Genomic DNA, 22,167 nt, shown 5'->3' with positions numbered 1-22,167 from the left:
TGTGTGTGTGTCTCTGTGTGTGTGTGTGTCTATGTGTGTGGCTTAACAGTAGGAAAGGAAGTATATGATTACCTGAATTATTTAGCAGTATGGATATTGTTTACACAGAATACTTGTTTTAAGCTAATTTAATAAGATGCACATGCATACTTGTGTGGTCTGTGTTTGTCCATATGCTTACAGTAAATAGATGAATTGTTAAGCTAATTACGGTATCATCCATAGGCATATATTCACCGACTCATTTGTTTCTTCACATGTTGTATAATGCAGTCAAGGCCAATGTGCTGCATGAAGTGCTGTTGGTGGCTACATTTTCCTGTAAGTCCCGTTAAAGTCACGTTTGAGGAAGCAGCAGGCCATGGACGGTTGGATGCTATGAACCAGAAAGGTGCTTCATTACAGACACACAATACATGAGAGGGGAAATATTTGCTCATACTGAAGTCCTAGTTCTAAAAGCGGCCACGTAACTGTATCTCACGTGCGAGAGCTGAGGTGTCGGCCAAGCCTTGGCTTTCAACTCTCACCTCGCTGCTTTCTCGCACGCTTCAAACATCTGCGATGGTTGAAATCCTCCTGGTGTACATCGCTGGCAGCATTTCGGGCAAAGAGAGAACTAATAATAAAAAGTTTTAAAAGAAGCTGGACCATCTGCCTGCGCACATCTCAAACTTCATGAGTCACTCTGAAAGCTCTGAAAACGAGGAGAAGTCTCAGGCTGGGCCAGAGTTTCGATGAGACGTCATCGATAACCGTTTGCCAGTGGTAGGGCTACAGATTGGAGCCACCTGTTTGCTGTAAGGGGTTCATATGGAGGAAGAGAGAGAAAAGAAACACCACAGCATGGTGTTTAAGGAGCTGACCATTACACAACAGTTACAGCATTAAATATTTGAGCTCTCTTCCTGGTCAAACACACACACACACACACACACACACATACACACAGCTACACCAATCAAACATACTGTAAAGTCTTTGATCTGATTCAGGTGTATGTGCCTAATCCAGAATGAGAAATGAGCTTAATATGTAACTGTTAACTGGAATCAGGGTGGTACAGGATCTACACTTGGCAAAGAGCTTTGTCACGTTATTCCATTAGAGAAGGCATTGTTCTTGGCCCTTTTTAATCTCTCTACTTAAACTTGCTTACATGGCCTGATCAATAGATCTTTCATCAGCTTCACTCATGGTTCCTCTTACTCTGTACAAATAAGGCAAAGGGTCTCCCATTCCTGATGATGTAGTCATATAAAAGATTATTTGAAGGGACCAGGAAGTGCATGAGGCGTCTGCTGTGTTGCTGCTAATGATACTAGATGTTATTTATGTAAGCGATGGAAAAAATGTGATGGATTTTTCCCTCTACATTTTGAGATGCCAGCTGGCGAAGTGACGCTTTAACTGCCATCTGAATGCCGATTCAGAATCGCTTTCTTTCTCGGGTGTGGATGACAGCGTTTCTGTACCTGATTTCCGAGAAGGAGAATCTCTCATTCCAAGGCAGCCTGCTCTGCTCTTAATTTTGAGGTAATTTGTTTTGAGGCTGCGTGAGCGGCCACAGCTGCGTCGACCACATGCGCACCAAACACTCTTTCACAACATCCTCTCTGTCCTCCCTTAGTTGGAACTTTTCCCCCTCTCTCCCTCCCTCTCTCCCTCCCTCTCCCTCTCTCTCTCTCTCTCTCTTTCTAACACACACACACACAGCCTCCTCCTCAACAGGACTACTTACTGACATGCTTCGTCAGAGCAGCAGGTGCAGCCTGACTCATCTCACTCATCCCTCGAGTGTGTGCATGTGAGTGTGTGTGTGTGTGTGCATGTGAGTGTGTGTGTGTGTGTGTGTGTGAGGAGATGACTCACCTGCTGTTATTTGTTTCAGGAATTCTTCTCCAATGTCTCGGAACTGAAACTAAACAGCTTCTCAGGTACAATACATACTTAAATGTGTGTGTGTGTGTGTGTGTGTGAGAGAGAGAGGGAGGGAGAGAGAGAGAGAGAGAGAGAGAGAGAGAGGGAGAGGAGAGAGGATTTGTGTGTGTGTAAAATCCCTACACATGTCTCCAGTCGGAGTAGACAGCCACGTGTATGTGTGCGTGTGTGTGTGTGTGTGTGTGTGTGTGTAAAATCCCTACACATGTCTTCACATGTCTACGTAGCCAGCCACCTGTGTTGTGATTATCATCATCTCCTATGTGGAACAGTGAGTTTCAGGAAGTGATTATTGGTGAGTTGGTGTGTGTGTGTGTGTGTGTGTGTGTGTGTGTGTGTGTGTGTGTAACTGTCTATGTGTGTGTGTTCGTGACTGTGTGTACAGTATGCTTGTGTGATGTGTGAGTAATGTGGTCAAGTGGGTCTCATGTGTGCTTGTGGTTCAAAGAAAGTGTCTGTGTCTATCACAGAGACAGTTCTGTGTGTGTGTGTGTGTGTGTGTGTGTGTGTGTGTGTGTGTGTGTTTGTGTGTGTGTGTGTGTGTGTGTGTGTGTGTGTGTGTGTGTGAGTGACCCTTCACACAGCTGGCTGAGGTGATGTGACTGTGTAAGAATGAGACCCAAACTAGAATGTGGCTTCACTCACTCACTTCACTCAATCTTCACTCACATTTGCAGACTTACCATGTCTTTGTGAATTATGTTATAAATGAGTTAATGACGTCAGAAGATTTGTGCAGTGATCTTCAGTTCACTCAATCTAATAGACGAAGACACAACATGAGACACCTGCGCACCCAGTCACTCACATTTGCCACACACACACACACACACACACACACACACACACACACACACACACACGCACACAGTCACTCTGCCCCATAGGTCTTGTTGGCCTTGAGAGTGTTTCATCTTTCCCCTACACCCTGTGCACACACACTTCCCAGTGACACACCGTGTTCCTCCATCCTATGTGTGGCTGGAGATAAATGTGCCAAATTTCCCCCAGCACCACGTAGAGGGATACATCACTACTCTCTCTCACTGTTTCCTGTTCCACTCAGAGATTACATTCCCTTACGGGTTACATTTATCGGTCACACTTCATTTGGATGATCGCCTAATATAGATTATAAACAAAATATCTGTTCCAACTCGTGTAAAGGGTTGGGTTTGGAGAATGTGACGTTCACTTTACAATAAAAAAAACTGAACTTGAATTTCAATGAAACATTCTGTAAAGTGTGTTTCTGGGGACTATGCAGATTAAGTTTTACCCATTTATTTATAAAGCAATTCACAGTATGGCACAGATATACATGTTCATCAGTGTGTGTATTCCCTGTGATCTCTGTGTTGTTCTTAGCTTGTTCTACCAGGATTTAACAGATTAAATAAAGTAACCTTCCTGTTCTGACCTAACGTCTCACTCTCGTATTTTTGGCCTGGTCCTTATTGAGCAGCTTCTGGGGCAGGAGAGGGTGCTGAATGTGGCGCAGATTGAAAGGGTACATTTAAGCACACTTTAACGGTAGGAAGGAGTGGCAGAGATAATTACCATGCCAATAACGACAAATATTGTTCCGCTGTGAAACTTCTACATTTAAACTGGCCGCCATGAATCCCATCCTTTGAGTCCCTGTGCCCAGGCCTTAGCCTCCACAGATGGTCAATCTTTGAAAACAAACATACACAAGAAAAGGGGAGCAGAACAGATGAGGGGAAAAAGAGAGGGAAAATCAGAGGGGCATCAAGGCCCAGAAAGAGAAAAGGAGTGAATGAGAGAGAAGAGGGGGGGGGGAGGAGAGAGAGAAAGAGGGAGAGAGAGAGGGAAGCCATCTCTTTCTATATGGTCAAAAGACATTTTTCTCTCAGATATTGGGTCTTCTTCAGATGCTAATAGCCAGTTTCTTTTAGCTCCCTCTCACTCTTAGCATAACAATACAGCGAAAGTGAAGGACCTAAACCTTAGCTTTTCTTTGGGACCCAAAGCCTTGCTTTCTTCTGGACAAATGGGCTTCTCTCTTTGTGCAGCCACTGAAAGAATTCTGTGGCAAGCCTGCAAGGTGATCAAAGCCTCAGGCTAAAATGGTGTTGAAACAACTCTAACGCTCAAAAGCAAAACAATGTAGCACCAATAGCCAAAGGCTAAATTAAGAAGACCCACAGGAATCTATGGCTGTAACTCAAAACCAAATCACGACCGCAGAGAACAGTGCAGAACAGTAAATCATCAAAAGTTTTTGTCTAAACCAGTTTGAAATATGTCTACTCCATGTCGTAATGCTGATGTTATGACTATTAAGCAGATAAAGAGTGTTGCATAACAAGCTTAAGTCATGCCTGCCTGTCTTCCGGCAGGCCTATTTATCTCTTGTTAAGTTTTGGTGTCTAAGGTTGATTGAACATGTCACCCTGTCGTGGTGACACTGACCAGAAGTGGCAAAAATGTGCCTGACACACCAGCTCTGCCAACGAGGCCTGTCTCATTTCTAGTGCGCACATCAAGAACTGAGACCTTTACACTCTCGAAAAAACTAACTATACATAAGAGCGTGTTGAGTTGTTGTTTAGAGTGAATTTCAGCCTCCTCTCCAGAGAGTGATACAGTGTTCTGTCATGAGAAAGAGTAAGAGCAAAGAAAGAGTGAGAGAGAGAGAGAGTGAGAGAGATGAAAGTGGGAACTGGTGTTAAACGACAGGAAGGGAGACAAGAACAAGATGAAAACAGAATCATGCTCGGAGGCGATAAAAATAAGAGAGCTCTGCCATTTTATCTCTGGCTGTGTGATCATCTTTAAGATCTCAGGTGACTGAGAGTCCACTTGGCTTAGATAGAAACCAGGCCATTCACTGATTTGATTCAGTAGTCACTTCTGGTTTCAGTCCTATTCAAAGTCTTAAGTAGCCAACAATTAACGGTCAATATCCCATTCACAAGTAGCTTTCCCCCCATCTCACTCCCTTTGTTTCACTCAACCTCTCTCTCTCACACATACAGAACAGAGACACACTTTCATTCGACTGTTCTTTGTCCTTGGTCTCGTTATGTATATCAGTTCGGTGGCCAGGTGCAGTGCGGTGACAGTTGACACCTCTGAGGGCCCTGAGAGCTATTCGCATGCTAAAGCACAGGCCCATTCAGAGAGTGGCTGTGGAAGATGGCCGAGCCGTTAAAGTAATGTTCAGAGAGGATGAGCACCAACAGTAGCACATGTCTGCTCTTTAAAGAGTTTTTACAGACTCTTTAACAGGTGATTTTATGAGAATGTTTGTGTATGGGTATGTATGATCGAGTGTGTGTGTGTGTGTGTGTGTGTGTGTGTGTGGATATGTATGAGTGTGTGTGTGTGTGTGTGTGTGTGTGTGTGTGTGTGTATGAGGAAAATAGGAGTTTGCAGCATTCTTACAAACAGCCTCGTCTCTAACACATGTCCTCAACTAGTTCAGACTCCACATGTGAGTGTGTGTGTGTATTTGTGTGTGTATGTGTGTGAGTGTGTTGGTAAATTTGAGAAGGAACTGAAGATTTTGTTTTCCCTCTTTTGCTCCACGGACCTCCAGGGAGTGTTTCCCAGGCGCAGCGCTTGAAGTGATAATAAAACTGAGCCTGACGCCTGACTGATGGGCGGCAGATGGAGGGGAGACTCTGAAGGAGCGAGCCCAGAAAGAGGAGCTTTTTATGGGCATGAGTTGGACATGCTCCCCAGTCTCTTCTCCAGCACCCTCTCTCTCTCCCTCTCTCTCTCTTTCTCTCTCTCTCTATCGTCTGTATACCGCACCAAACCATATGGGGAATATAGAGTAATAAAGACAACCAAGCTCAAAAAGATGTTGAGGGTTACTCACAGACCTAAAATTAAAACCTGCCGCTCCAAAAAAAAAAAAAAAACCCAAAATACATTCAATTCCTGAAGGATTGCACACATGGGAGCAAAATAGGGGGGGGGGGGGCAATTAGTGATGCTATCTTCAACCAAATGTGTTTGTGTAAAACTGTGTGTGTGTATTTATGTCTCTGAGTGTGTGTGTGTGTGTGTGAGCTTGGTCACCAGGATGTTTGGTGGCACATCAAGGGTCGGTCCGAGGCCGATGGCGACAGCTCAGCGACAGGAACAGGCACGACTGGTGCCAGTCTCGCTTTTACGCACCCGTGGCAAACAACGCACAGCTGGCCGTGTGGGAACAGCTGTTGCCGACTTCCCTGTGTGTTCTTTCCTCTCTCTCTCTCTCTCTTGCATACTTTCCCTCCCTCCCTCCCTCCCTCCATCGCTCCCTCCCTCCATCGCTCCCTCCCTCCCTCCCTCCCTCCCTCCATCGCTCCCTCCCTCCCTCCCTCCCTCCCTCCATCGCTCCCTGCCTGATGTGATCTGATGCGCTCCGCTCCCTCTTCCTCCCTCGCTCTGGGGCCCAGACTTGGTGGAGCCGAAGCTCCCGAGCTCACTTCCTGTCATTTTCTGCCACTTCCTGCCAGGCGTCTCTGATCAGGCCTCGAGCTGCCTCCTCTCTGGGATTCACTTCCTGCTCCCCTCACAGCTGGGCAGATGACACCCACACTTTTTTCACTTTTGAATGACTCTCTGTTCCATTTGTGTGTGTGTGTGTCCATTTCTGCTGACTGGACTGTATGTTTGCTATTTCATTATATCAGCAAGGGAAAGAGTCACAGTGTAGTAGTAATAAGCAAAAACTTTGAAGTGCTTTGAAGTGAACTGTTTAGATACCAAATCTATGAAATCTTTCAAGTGTCTCCAGTCCTACAGTAATCCACATAAGATAATGTGGTGTTTGTTGCTTGCAGATTAGTCTCTGTTGATACATTGTATGACCAAAGCTAGGTCTGCTGATGCTAAGATATTTACTGTAGCAATGTTTGCCTGCTCAGGAACAGAACAGACAGAGTGATTAAAACACTTTTGTTTATTTATGTGATTATGAGCAAACACTTATGTGTATTTATGTAATTACAGTTGTACTGAGGACAGTGAGCAGACAAGTCGCACAGTTTGATAATGCATAAAAATGATATCATAATTACTTTTATTGGAGAATACATTTTTATTTCTCCACGAATTGGACAACTCAGCCTACTGACATATAAGGACAGGGTCAGAGAGGGGTCATTGAACATAGGTGATCACAAATCCCTAAAGAAGAATGTGAAATGCATTGCAGAATTCTTGCCTTCCTAATCTCCACACTTCTGAGCATCATTTGATAATGCACTTCAAAATGACTTATTGTAGATAACACTTGTGGTACACGTGAATATGACATTTTTAAAAAATCTTTGTGTATACAGGTGTGTGTGTGTGTGTGTGTGTGTGTGTGTGTGTGTGTGTGCAATGTGTGTTTGTGCAGGAGTGTGGTTTTACACATTCCTCTTCCCGTAGTTCTGAGGACTGGAGTCATTTGGTGTTCTTGTGAAGAGCCTCTTACCAAGTGGAGACACTTCAATTCAATTCTTGTTATTTCTTTCCTTCTTGTTCTTTCTTGCTTGCTGTCTCTCTTTCTCCCTTTCTTGGTTGCACTTTCGTCTCCCTCTTTCTCACACACACACACACACACACACATGGTCTCTGACACACACTCTTTCTCTCTCTCTTTCTTACACACACACACACACACACACACACACACACACACACACACACACCATGTGTTGGCCTTGTGTCCAGCTCTCTGTGTCCATCTGGGCGGCTGGCTCCTGGTGACAGCAGGGAAGAGGAGTGCAGCCTGGAGACAGAGCGCCCAGTATGCCTCATCCTCTCACACCCTGCTGTGTGGACCAGAGGTGTGTCTGTGTGTGTGAGAGATGGACCATGTGTGTGTGAGTGTGAGAGGGAGAGAGAGAGTCAGAGACCATGTGTTTAAGTGTGTATGTGTGTGTATTTATGGAGTGGGCATCTGTCTCCCTTGGTGTTTGTGTGTGTGTGTAAGTGTATGTCTCATGTGTGATTGTTGAAGGGATGATGGTGTGTTGAAGCACACACATGAACTATAGGCCCACACACCCACCCTTAGTAAAAAAGAAGTAGAAAGTACAGCCCAGCTGAAACACAAATAAGCTTCATGATGATATCTAGATTCAGCAGCTCTGTTACTCCTACAGTGGAAGTGCTTAGTAATGAAACAAGCCAAACAACAGAAAAACACAGAAACTCTCACAATCTCTGCCAGCTTCATTCAAAGTGTCCATGATTTGTAGGGTGACTACTGGCTTTGTAATCAGTGCAAACATCTCATCTTGTGTCTCCATTGGGTCTCTCCATTCTCAGATAAGCCATTTACCCTGTGGCCTGAGCACAAACAACGTTGCAGCAAAAACTCATCCTCTTGTAATATAACTAAAGTGAGGGATTAGTAGAGGGTTAGATTCTCAGCACAGTCAGGGACAGTTTGCCCTGAGGCCGGGCGTTAGGCGAGGCCTCTATCCTGGTGGATTCCCACAGTTGGGAAGCTCTCATCCCAGACAGAAGCAGCTTCCAGACAGGCTTCCGGCCCAAAACTAGCCCCTATCAGGCGGACAGACAGCGTTTGGGAGGCAGGGAATTTTGAGAGCAATACGAAATCATTTTAATGGTTTGTAAAAGCGAACAGCGGTTGATTACTAAAAAAGCTAACAGCAATCATCAGCCAAGTTTGTAAGAGTCTGTGAGAACATAACGCAAATCTAGACCGGCCACTTAACACAGTTGTTGGAGAGTGAGAGGAGAATATGAGTGTAGCCCTTCTCTCCCTCAAGTGGAGAGCTTGTTTTGATTTGGTGTGTGTGTGTGTGAGGGGTGGGGGGGGTAAGCCCTTTTTTGTCTCTAATCCCACTCTTGGACTGTGTGTGTGTGTGTGTGTGTGTGTGTGTGTGTGTATAAGGGAGAGAGTGAGAGTGAGTGCATTCGTTTTTATGGGGCAATCACAATGTGTTCCTCATGAGCGATCGCTGGGGATGTGCCTGCCTGGGTTTATGACTCATGCTTGTACGGCACAGCCCTGGCCCCTGCTCCCTCACTCGCTCGCCCGCCCGCACCCCCCCACCGCCACACAGCACAGTGATGTGGTCTGCGGCCGCAGAAACGTTTCTTGGCCTCCACATCGGAGCCGCAGCTCGGCCTAATGGACTGTGACTGCAACACTGCGGCGTTCGGGGAGGTGTTTCGAGGCGAGAGTCACAGTGGAGCGTGTGATGTGGCTGAATATTTTTTGGAGGCGGTAAATGGAACGGTTGATGCTGATCATGTTTTAACCACTATCAGGCATGTCCATGAAATACGTTGTGACGGTCACTCAAGCGCTGGTCTGCGTGTCACTCACACAGTCACACATCCTCTACATACTTACAGCACACTGCCCCCACCTACCCACACACACACTACACACACAGTCATTGCTCCACTCCCCTCCCGCCCACACACACATCTTCACTGTCATCACTCACATACATCATACATACAGTACTCTGCTTGCAATAGTAAGTCCCTTCACCATACTTGCAGTACACTGCCCCCCCCACTCCCCTACATACACAGCACATTATTTCATCAGGAAGCTTCTCCAACACACATCCCCAACATACTTACAGCACACTGACCCCCCCTCCCCCAATACACAGCACATTGTCTCATGAGGAAGCTTCTCCAACACACATATTGCACACTGCCCTCTCCCCACATACACAGCACACTATCCCATCTCCCCTGTCATCCCCCCAACACACACACCAAGACCCTTGGCAGTTGGGTTAGCCCCTTGAGCCGTGGATCTGCCCAAGGTTTCTTCCTTGGTAAGGGAGTTTTTCCTTGCCCCTGTTGCTCTTGGGTGCTCCTTGTTGGTGCCCCCCCCCATTCCCAATCCTCCCCCACCTTTCTTATGCAGCCCTTGCCACTTAATCTACTAAACCCCTCTTCTACTGCACTTTTTACCCCCCCCCCCCCCCCCTCCATAAATGCACAAATAGGCTGACACCAGACATAATTTCACTGCATTTCTTACTTCCAGTAACTATATGCATGTGACAATAAACTCTATGGAAGTGTATTCCATGATGTTTCAATAGAGGGACATTATTAAAAAGCGACGGAATGGTGCCCTTTCCGAGGGCTGGTACTATTCATGCTAGATATCCCTTCATACTCATAACCATATACAGAAACATGTGTCTCCATCCTTGAAAATAAAAAAACTTTCCATGTTAATGATTCACATCAAACCAGTGAGAGCCCATCAGATAAGACATCTGAAATGAAACCCCTTCGTTCTGCTGGCTATGAGCAAAAAAGAGCTTACAGTAATTTCTTCCAACACTTAAATACTATTTCAACAGTATGATACTCTTTCAAATCCCCACTTCCCCCAAAATAGCTGGACAGTGGCTAACAAAGGAGCTGGCTAAGGAGATAAACACACACACAGATCTAGAAATAACTCATTTTGCTCCTTTTTTCTTCTTCTCCTTCTTCTTTTTTTATCTCCGTCTCTCTCTCTCTCTCTCCCTCACTCCCTCCCTCACTCCTTTCCTTTTTTTTCAACCTCTTTTGGGAAACATGTCTTTCCCAGCTGTGCTGCCCCCACAGAGCGAAGGGGAGGCCAAGCCGCGCCGAGAGCACAGCTGGCCAGACACCGTGGAGCCAGCCGACAGACGCATGGAGCACCGCCCGCCCAGGCCCGCTTCCTCTGCAAACATGCCCAGGTGTGGGGCCTGATCCCTGGGCTTCTGATGTGCAGAGGGAGGGGAGGGGGTCATGGAGGGTGGTGGTAGAGGGAGAGGGGGGTTGGGGAGTAAAGGGAGGGTACTCCCACTGAAGCTGTGTCAACACAGAGTAAGGGAGTGTTTATGAAGGCAAGCTAGAGGGGAGAAAGAGACCGGGGGGGGGGGGGGCCTGGTGAAGGAAGAGATAGTTGCAACAATTACCACTGTATTGTGACCACATTGCAGCTAAATGGCTCCTGCCTGGCTTACTCGCTGACAGGAAGCCAAGCTGAAGCAGGCACTGGCTACAGATGGGGAGAGGCATGCAGACCTGTATATTATAGAATGGTGCCAATCATACACACACACACACACACAACCCCCCCTCTCTGTCTCTCACAAACACATACACACATTAATTTTTGGGAGATGTATCATGATCTAGCTAGGGGGTGATGGAAGCAGTTGATCTGGCAGAGGAACACACACAGACTTGTATCTCATTTGGCACCTCAGAATGAGCAAAACATGTTGGTCTGGTGTGCTGTTGTGTGTATGTGTGTGTGTGTGTGTGTGTGTATGTGTGTGTGTGTGTGTGTGTGGCGTGTAGAGTGGGAAAGATAAGAAAGGCCTGGACCCACTCAGTTCTTTGAACATCTTTATCAGAGGCAGGAGCCCATGAACAGCACCTGCTCCCACCCCACTAATTAGCACAGACAGTGACAGGTCTCTCCAGGCCTGGCCAGTCCTTGAACCCTCAGGACTCACACACATGCACAAATATGCAAACCCATGCACAAACACACACACACACACACACACACACACACACACACACACACACACACACACACACACACACACACACACACACACACAGTGAGAAATCTATAATATCCACATACTGTCAATCATACTCAGACTTATATCCATACTCATACAATATTACACACAAACACATTATTTCACATATATATAGTGCATTCACACATGCATTAATGTATTCCATCATTTTTGCATGCACTCAATTACACATAATGGATATGTGCACACCCATGATACGTGCACACCACAGTCACACACACTCATGCATGGGTGAAGTTTTCACTCTCACTAGATTGAAAACACACTCATGTCCATCCTGTGTGGAAACTCTTGTATCCCTCTGCTGGTGAAATGAGATAGTACAGACAAACATTGAACCCTCCTTAGATGGTTCCTGTCTGACTGAAAGCATCATTCCACTAATTGACCACCCCCCTTTTCTCTCTAGGGGTATATGGTGGTTTGATGTTTAACATATTTTTGATGTTTAACATATAAGTGGTAATAGTTTTTGGGAGCATCACTTATATGGAATGTTTTATTTCGATTTGATTTACTAATGGTTGTAAATGCTAATCTCTCTCTCTCTCTCCATCCCTCCCTCCCTCTGCAGATACTGTATAAGTAGGTAATGTTCTGGGGCCTGTTGGTTTCCATGCCTCACTGTTACACAATCCCACACTGAGTTCACCCTGTGATGCCAGGAACAAGCCCAGGCTCTGCTGCCGTTACTCAGGTGCTGCTCTGTCCAAGAAAAACGCAGAGCAATGCAGGTGGGTGGAATAAACCAACAGAGCTAAGGATGTGTCAGTCAAATTAGGGAGGTATTTGTTTTTGGACCCGTGTATATGTGAGTGGCACCGTTGTGCTGACACGTGAATGTGAATGTGAATGTGAATGTTTGGGATTTGCAAATTTACAAAGATGGTGTGTTTGTGTGTGTGTCGGGATGGGGGTGGGGGTGCGTGTGAAAGTGAGTGATTAAGCAATATCACTGTTCAGTACATTTATGATTTTGCTGTAAATTGAAGGAATTCTGTCTGATTGTTCGTGTGTCCAATGTTCAAATGATGTATGAAGGTATATCTGAAGGCTGTTATGTGTGTGTGTCTGTGTGTGTGTGTGTGTGTAAACATATTGTAAATGGTTGTAAATACGTACGAAGGACTCTACACAGCACACCATGACTGTATTGCTAATTTTATTGCCAGTTCTATTCAATACATTATTTCCAAAAAATATGCCTATGTCCAAACACTCACGCGTAGTACCAGACTGGTTGAACAGCTCTGATGATGTGTCTGATGATGATGGGACATGTCCACAAACAGAAAGTCAGTGGGCTAAGACGCTAAGACTGGCAGGGCTACCAAGCGGAAAGTCTAAACAGCTGGCAAAATTCTGCTCCATGTCAGCTGTGATAGGCAGTCTTGCTGTGTGGTGTAGTAGGCGATGCTTAATGTACCCTTACATGTCAAAGCTGTATCATCTCTGAGAATATTTGAATCCTTTCTGTAAAGTGATTTGATTGGTGGATTCAAATAAAAGAATTTGAATGTGTGTGTGTGTGTGTGTGTGTGTGTTTGTGTGTGTGTGTGTGTGTGTGCGTGTGTTTGTGTGTGGCTGTATGTTTGTGCACACACGCACATGTGTCTGTAAAAAAGAAAAAATGTTATACAACTTGTTTGGATCTGTGTGTGTGTGTACTTGGTGTAAGTCTATAACTGTTTGTACATGTATGTGTGTGTGTGTGTCAGGTGGGCAGTAGGCAGGTTAGCCTGATGGAATGCCAGGATTCCTGAGTGTCTCCACAACTCTGCCCGCTGGGTGCGAAGCTGGCCTCCCACCGAGCCAATTTGGCAAAGAAAAACACAAATAAAGTGCAAAAACAACCATGTGTGTGTCTCCGTTGCTCACAATCTTTCCGCTCACAATTCAATCCTTGAATTTCCCCTGGGGATCAATAAAGTATCTATCTATCTATCTATCACTCTCTGTGTGTGTGTGTGTGTGTGTGTGTGTGTGTGTCTGTGTGTGTGTGTGTGTGTGTGTGTGTATACAAGTCAGTTAATATGTGTTTGACTATGAATGCACTGTATGAACAGGTAAACCCATATGAATGTTTCTATGTTTGTGATGTGTCTTTTTGCAGGCCAGTGTGTGTGTTTATGATTTTGTGGATGTGTGTTTGTTAATCTCTCGCTGTCTATGTTGTGTGTACATGTTTGTCAGTGTGTGTGTGTGTGTGTGTGTGTGTGCATGTTTGTGTGGGCGTGTGTGCTTTTGAATGTGTGTGACTGTGTATTTTTCCCTTGGTTCCTTGTTGGCTCAGTGAGAGTGAATTGCTCACCTGTTCACACATGAGAAACAAAAGCCAGCGAGAGGAAGCAGACGTTACAGGATCGCCCCTTCTGCTACCCTGCACTTTCTAGCGGATTAGCTTACACACACACGCACACACACACACAAACACACACACACACACACACACACACACACACACACACACACACACACACACACACACACACACACACATAGATTGACATGACCATGCACACATATTTGCTTTAGCAGATGCCTCATACTGGTCAACTTAAACACCTCGCTAATGCCGTGCTGTACCTGTTTGAACAGCTGAGCATTTCTCTCCACTCCCTGCTCTCTGCACGCCCTGTCCATGCTGTCATGCTCTTCCCTTCCAAAAAGCTGTCTGTATCTCCTCACCCTGCGGTAGCCATCTTGCTCCCTAGTGCTGCGGTGTAGACACTCTGCTTGACTATATATAGAGCATGTTTTTATGCCCAAAGCATCTAATCAAGCGATGAGGTCTGTTGTGGTGCGACGCTAGTCTGTAACGTCTGTAATTGTGTGAATCCACATGGGGCCAGTGACTGGTTTGTGCAGACACATGATTGCTGTTGAGGACATTTATGAATATCATCCTGTGGAAGCACATATGACTTCCATTGAATTGCAGAGCTGTAATTAAGGGCAAGATTAGAGCAGTTCAGAGCATATTAGAGCAATTCCATGGAAGTCATAATGGCCTCCACAGGAGGAGTTTGAGTGCTGATTGGGATGATAATGTGGTCAAAGTGGAACCTAAGACATGTGCCTGCAGGTAGGGGATGGATATATTGTTTTCATAAGTCTTCTGGGTCATAATTTGTCTGTCATTGCGTAGAAGCTAATTTTATTCAGGGAAATCTTCCTGTCTTTCCAAGGAAATCAGAGGCAGAAGCATTTATGGGAGATCAGTGTCAAGCACGCTAAAATAAATGTACAAATGCTGAAAAGGTTTTAACTGGAAGAATCACATCAGGGGCGGCCATGGCCTACTGGTCAGCGCTTTGGACTTGTGACCGGAGGGTTGCCGGTTCGAACCCCGACCAGTAGGAAGTGGCTGAAGTGCCCTTGAGCAAGGCACCTAACCCCTCACTGCTCCCCCAGTGCCGCTGTTGATGCAGGCAGCTCACTGCGCCGGGATTAGTGTGTGCTTCACCTCACTGTGTGTTCACTGTGTGCTGAGTGTGTTTCACTAATTCACGAATTGGGATAAATGCAGAGACCAAATTTCCCTCACACGATCAAAAGAGTATATATACTTATACTAATATACATCAGTAATAAGAGGGCAATTCCACGCAAAACTGTCACATCCATAACGCCAACGCAATGCCATGGTATTTAGTTGCCGTTATGGACGTGACAGTTTTGCGTGGAATTGGCCAAGACTGTTTTGTTTATGTTGCAAACTATGTTAGCATTTGCCCTCTCACAAATCAAATCCATAAACTGACAAAAATTCAGGAATTTTGTGTTGCGTCATTTGAATATGAGAGTTTACAATACAAGTGTGTGAAACTGGAGACCCGGAAAGTTCTGGCCTCAGTTTAAACCCCTCAAGAGAGAATTATATTCCTGGGGAAAATTGCGATTTTAACACAAATAATTCAGCGATGTCCAAAACGCTGTAAATTATTACAGAGAAACAGAAACATGGAGCAGGTGGAGACAGATATTTGACTCCTATTGCTAATCTGTCCATAAGGTCCAATTCCTAGCCCTAAGCTACACTCTGTGGGAGCTGGGATAGACTCGTGGCCTAAACAAACCTGGTGCTGGCCTGTAAATGTGAGCTGCATGACTGGTGTTGCAGGTCCAGGTTACTGATGTTTGTTATGACCCTGTCATGTTCTTTTTTAAAGGGGCGGTGTGTAGAATTCTGCAGGATTGAAATTGTCTTGACTGCATTACATTCATGGTGGCGGTTTTATGGATAACTCAGAGCATAGGTGTTTTTGACATTACATCAAATACATTAAAGTTTTTCTCAGTCGCTTTGGTGTTATTCTCACATCACTATTAACATTTGCACAGCAGTTAGTGCATTTCTCAAAACAATTAGTGCAAACTGCAAAACCTAGTGGATGACCTGCAAAAGCACGTCACTTGCTCAAAATGGATAGTCCATTCCTCAAAAGTACGTATTCATGTCAATGAAACTGTCAGTGTCATCAAAATGAGAAGTCTTGACACCATCGTTTATGAACAAGATAGTCAAATGGCTTTGTCATGTTTTCATTATGACAGTTCTCTCAGTGTTTTCCAATGCAAAAAAAGGTCAGAACTCAGTGACACTACCTGAACATGCTCAAGACAGCACTATACAGTACTTGTACAGCCATTTGAAAACTACAAAGTTACACATTGCTGTAGTTAGGGGAGTAAGTGAGTACAAGACACTGAATACGTACATTTTTACTGTATGCTCTTTGCAATTCTACAGCATTATGACAGAATTTGATAACTAGTTCAACAATTTTGTATGTAATGACTCAAGCAATGAAATGAAGACTATTAGTTTTATTGGGAACGACTATTCAGCATCCATAAGTATAGTTCATTTTGACTGACATGACATAAGCAAATGATAATGTTAAAAAACAGCAGAGAATTGTATGAAAGCAACTGATACATGTCCAAAAGTATTTGCAATTTGTTCAGAGGAAGGAGAAATTGCTACTATGATGTCCACAAATGACTAAATGTTGTGGAGGTTGAACTAATAGTTATGAGAATTTTCATTCTGATCTGCAAAAAGCACCAAAGCGACTGAGAAAAACTGTAATTTTTTAAATATAAATAATATATAATACATATATATACATAGCACCTTTAAGTTTCTCATGAATGTGAACCATACATGTGCTGGTGTTGGCATTTGTTTGCTATGTATTGTTTTTAATGTTTTTAACGAATCAATTTGTTTGTTATGGATTGTCTGACTGTCTGGTGTTTGTGTTTGTCGTTTCTGTGCTCCTAGTGGATGCAGCGCATGCTGTGAGTGAGTGAGTGTTGACAGTACGAGTGTATGAGTTTTGCTTTTGGCTTGCGCGTGGCTCGTGTCCATGCGTCCTGCTTGTAGCTGACTCTACCGTCTGCTGTTTTAGGGCTGCTCTGAGGATACTGTGTGAGTCTGTGTGTGTGTGTGTGTATGTTTGAGCATGTGTGTGTGTGTGTATGTGTATGTATATGTTTGTGTATGTGTATGTGTTTGTGTATGTGTGTGTGTCCTGGCCTCTCGGACGTTGTGTGTCTCTGAGGAGGTGTTTTCTGAGGAGGTGTGTGTGTGTGTGTGTGTGTGTGAGCAGAGGGAATCAAGGATGAGAGAGAGAGAAACAGAGAGAGAGCGAGGTTTTTGTGGCCGCTGCGCTCCGCGGCGCTGTCTCTCCCGGGCTGTCCTTCGCCCCCGTGCGTAATTTAGGGCTGGAGCGATGACATCTGCTCATGATATTTACAGAGGACCGTGGGGGCTGGCGGCGCACATCTGGAGTCTAGACTTACTGGCTCTACAGGAGTGGAGTCGCACCGCAGTCCCCCTCTGTCCTGTCCACCACTTACAAAGACACTGGTGGTGTGGGGAGAAAACAGCAGAAGAGAGAGAGAGAGGGAGGGAGAGGGAGATATTCATAGATAGATAGACAGATAGATAGATAGATAGATAGATAGATAGATAGATAGATAGACAGATAGATAGACAGACAGACAGACAGACAGACAGACAGATAGATAGACAGACAGACAGACAGACAGACAGACAGACAGACAGACAGACAAATAGATAGATAGATAGATAGATAGATCGATATATCGAGAGAGAGTAAGAGAGAGAGATAGATAGATACAGAGAGAGGATCAATCGGAGGAAACATGCTTTGAAGTGAACAGACGTGATTTGCTGTGAAGGGTCAGGGTTGCCCACAATAGAGAAAAAAAGCACATCAGCGCTGTGACTGCAGGGCCCAAGCAATCTTTCGAGAGTTTTTTCTCGGCCAGATCTTGATCCAAATTTAGGCTTTTAAACAAAGGTCTCTGGACTCATATTTGGGCATACTACACATACTTGCACTCTCAGAAACACATTCATACACACCCCCTCACAGACACACACATACACAGAGAGACACACACACACACACACACACCCTCTGCCTTTTCTCTCAAACTTGAGAACAGAGTCTTGTTCCTGCCGTGTGGATGATAAATGCTCACTGTCAAAACACTGGTGTGTGTAGATGAAGAGCTCCATCCTCACTGTTAATCCTTGCACTCCCAGTGCGAAACACACAAACACACACACACACACACATGCACACACACACACTCCCACATAAAAGCTCCTAAGCAGACTCTGGTTTATTTTACTCATGTAACACATCCATCAGCCATTCTCCATAGGCTTCCATCAGACTCCTCTGCCCCCCCCCCCACCCACCCACCACCACTCACACTCATACATACACACAGATCCTCTATGTGTGGTGTGTGTGTGTGTGTGTGTGTGTGTGTATGGTGTATGTGTGTGTGTGTGTGTGTGGTGTTGCTCACTCATATGACGCTGGGGCTGCTGTGCAGACCTGCATCATCAGCCACGGGCTCCTTGCTGTGACCCACTGGCTGAACCGCAAGTCTTAAAATGCAGGAAATCACTTAATGAAATTTTCGCTAACAAATTCACCTACTCAAAGAACAAGAGGGAGAGAAAAAAAAGGGCCACCAGGTCTCTCTGTGAAAGTGTGAGGCGGGGGGGGGGGGGGGGGGGGGGGTGTGAGTGTGTGTGTCTGTTTCTTGTGTGTGTGTGTGTGTGTGTTTTTGTGTGTGTATGTGTGTAGTTCTGACACAGGGACAAACATGAAACATGTGAGTGTGTGTGTGTCTGTGTAGTTCTGACACAGGGACAACAAGGAGATTTCTAGTGTTTTTTCCTCATTGATTGTGTCTGTGTGTGTCTTGACTGTATTTGTGTCAGTTTAGCTCATTAGTTTCAGATCTTAGGAAACACAGTGTCTTGAATCAACATAATGTAGCTAAAGTAACGGCAGGCATGTGTTTTCCTGCACTCATTCCTATCAGGGCTGATGATTCAACAATAAACCACCGATATCACTTCCTCATGCGCCAACACAGAAGCCCTCGGTCCCTCTACCCGTACATGGGCAAAATGCTGGCCGAGAGATGGGCTCTGCGGCAGCACCAGCGCCAGCGTCATGCGCCAGCGAGGTAGATTTACGGCTAACAAACATGAGTCTGGGTCTTTTTCAGCGTGTTCTCGAGCACTCTCTTTTACGACTGACACAGTGTTTTTATGTGTCTGCTCGCCCCCATCACAACTACACTGACCCCTCTCTCTCTTTCTCTCTCTCTTACTCTCTCCCTCTCACACACACACTCATACACACACACACACACACACACACACACACACCCTAGTCTTGGAGCACTGGGGCACTTCAGCAGTGGTGTTCAGGTTTCTGGTGTTAAACAGATCATAAAACGCGGCCACACAACACCCTTAGTGGCCGACCTGCATCATACGTCAACCCCCCCCCCCCCCCCCCCAACCATTTGAGATTTTGGCCCTGCTCAGTGACTCCCGAGCCTGCAAGGGGTGTTCAACAATGGGCCTGAAATCACATCTGGGTCAACTAGGTAAGATTAGCCCTGTTTGGAAAGTTACAGCAGTTCAAACTGACTTGCATTTTTGTGCAATTTGAAATTGATCCCTCCTGTGTGAATGCGGTGAGTTACCTCATTCACCCTAACGGCTAACGTCTCTTTCCCACCCTATTTCTCTAGGCCAGGTGGAGAGAGAGAGAGCGAGGGAGGGAGAGAGAAAGAGAGAGGACAGGTGTCAGATAAAGAGGAAAAGTTCTATTCAGGTGTGTCAACCGCAGTCTGACCTCTTTCTCTTCTATTACTGGAATTAAGGACCCTGTTTTTCCACAGAAGAATCTTACTTTTAAATCTTACTTTTTTTATTTTCCACAGAAGAATCGTACTTTAAAAAGCTGAGAGTATTGCAAGAGTATTGAAATACCAAGCATATTATAAGGGTGCTGAAATACCAAATAAGAAGTAAAGAAAAAATGTCTCTGGCAGAGAAAAACTCCTTATTTGTAAAAGCTGTTATATCCCACACAGACTGGTTAGCCACACTGCTTTCTTACACATTTTTGATGGATGTAGTCCAAAGGCACCGACACCTTTGGATGGGTCCAACTTAACTGGCTGGATTTCCCTGAATTGCATCATGAGTCTGAGATGTTGCAATGTGCTCTGGTGACATCTGCGCACACTTGGTCTGGACTGACCCCATCCAGAAAGTTCCCAAAGCGTTTACGATCAGAGCCCTGGTGGTGGACCAACAGGCGGTCACAGGCAGAGTCTGTAGTGTACGTCAGAGTGTAACGTATGATGGAATAATACAGCATGACTGACATCCACTGGGCAACTCAAATTATAAAGGACATTTGCATGACCACAGGATGTACAGGTGCTTTTATAACAGTGTATTACTAAGGTGTGTGTTCACATTTGGTTAAACATTAATGATCTGAAAATGCCAAGAGCTCTCTTGTAAATGACCGTGAAAGACCTTTTCCATTAGAAAACAGCTCAATATTTAAAAAAAAAAAAAAAAGCAGTATATTCTGGTGCCAGAGAATGGTGAAATCAGCTGAGTGTACGCCTAAAAGTCAATCTCAGTGTTGAGGCAAAGACAGCTGGAAAAGTACTGCAGAGATATCGCAGATATCGAATAGTCATTTCCTCTGACTAATAAAAAAACAGTATTTGGCATTAAACAACTATCTGATTTCATGATTGGTGGGTGGGTGTGAGTCAGTGATGAAGTTTTGGTTTCGGACAGAGCGTGGCTGTGTGTGTGTGTAGGTGTGTGCGTGTGTGTTTGTGTGTGTGTGTGTAATCTGTTTCATAGAGCACAAATGCACTCAAACGCCCATGCACACACACACTTTCTTGTATGTGAGAATGTCTGCAAGTAATCTGTTTGAATATGTGTCTGTCTGTGGCTTTGTGTGTGTGTGTGTGTGTGTGTGTGTGTGTGTGTGTGTGTCTGTCTGTCTGTCTGTGTGTGTGTGTGTGTGTGTGTGTGTGTGTGTGTGTGTGAACACCACTTGAACGGTCTCCACTGTTTCAGAACAGCTCAGTAAAAAGCCCCTCTCTCAGACACTACAATAGCTGCATTGACCAACCCCTGGGTGTCTAACCCAGGTCAAGGTAGCAACACAATACTGCCCAATGGTTTGTGGTCACTACCTGGGCCAGACAAGCCTGTCAGTGTGCAACAAGCATGGATGCTGCAGCACATATGGTCTGTGGCTAGAATAACTTAATTGGATCTCACCATGTGCAGACAAACTCACATCTGTGCTCTATGGGTATGAGTGGGTTACCTCCGTCTCAGTTGCATACAACAACAAATCTGTGTCACTTGTGTTCAAAGTTCACAAAAAGCCAGGGCTAGCCCAAATACAAACATTTGAATGGAGAGAGAGAGAGAGAGAGAGAGAGAGAGAGAGAGAGAGAGAGAGAGAGAGAGAGAGAGAGAGAGAGAGAGAGAGAGAGAGAGAGATTCTCTTGATGTAATTTTCTCCATTACTGCTTTTATTCTACAGTTCTATAATTCTACATTAATTTACAGTCATGCCAATAAAGCACATTGAATTTAATTGAGAGAGAGCGAGAGAGAGAGAGAGAGAGAGAGAGAGAGAGAGAGAAAGAGAGAAGAAAAATGTTTTGAACCTTGAAACTTGGTTAAAATGATCTTGTCAGGACTAGCTTTAAAGTGGTAAGCTTAAATCACAACATTGGAACAAGCAGAAGCATTTGTGGTGGTGATCAGTATTTTTTGTGGTGATCTTTCAGAGGATTTTTGCGCAACCTTTTTTTGTGTTACGGTAACGGGTGTGCTAGGGGTTGTTGAACGAGAGGGCGCAAACTCTGACTTGTCTTCCTCAACAACATTACATAACGCCCACCTTCTCTTCACCACACCCAACCTCCACCCTACCCCACCTACAGATCCCTCAGGGGCTGCGTCCCAGCTGGGCTGGTTGCAACATCAGAACATGAAGAACTCAATCACCAGGGTGAGACCATAGCACACCGCACCACACCACACCACAGCACACACAGCTCTTTGTCAGGTCTACACTCACACAACTCTCAATCCAAGCTGTCATCATAGCACAGACAGCACATTTCATGTTCATGGAAATACAAAATGTTATTTGCAGGTTCTTAAATATCAAAAATGTCTTCCCAGAGTTTTAGCTACATCAACAGTTCTGTAGGTGAAAATAACTAAGAAGCAAATAAAACACAAAGTACCTCTCTGGAGAATTCTATG

At 45.0% G+C, this 22,167-nt stretch overlaps 1 protein-coding gene and 1 long non-coding RNA gene across 2 annotated transcripts in view; both read left to right on the top strand.

Moving 5' to 3' along the window:
• The window catches only part of ncoa3 (nuclear receptor coactivator 3), a 64,141-nt gene extending 56,856 nt beyond the window's left edge, over window positions 1-7,285 (top strand). The window contains exon 25 of the transcript XR_006031199.1: window positions 7,245-7,285. The gene's annotated coding sequence lies outside the window, so the exon portion shown is untranslated. The remainder of the gene's footprint in view (window positions 1-7,244) is intronic.
• Window positions 7,286-10,516: 3,231 nt separating this feature from the next.
• LOC121706633 lies at window positions 10,517-13,301 on the top strand. The gene is made up of 3 exons (XR_006031088.1): window positions 10,517-10,625; window positions 12,064-12,223; window positions 13,208-13,301. It is a non-coding gene; the product is annotated as an uncharacterized LOC121706633 (long non-coding RNA).
• The last annotated feature ends 8,866 nt before the right edge of the window (window positions 13,302-22,167 follow it).

The sequence above is a fragment of the Alosa sapidissima genome, chromosome 4 (assembly GCF_018492685.1).
Source record: "Alosa sapidissima isolate fAloSap1 chromosome 4, fAloSap1.pri, whole genome shotgun sequence".
In the NCBI taxonomy this organism is placed as follows: Eukaryota; Metazoa; Chordata; class Actinopteri; order Clupeiformes; family Clupeidae; genus Alosa; species Alosa sapidissima.
Note: the sequence above shows the minus strand (reverse complement) of the source record. Positions and strands in the feature narration are given on the sequence as shown.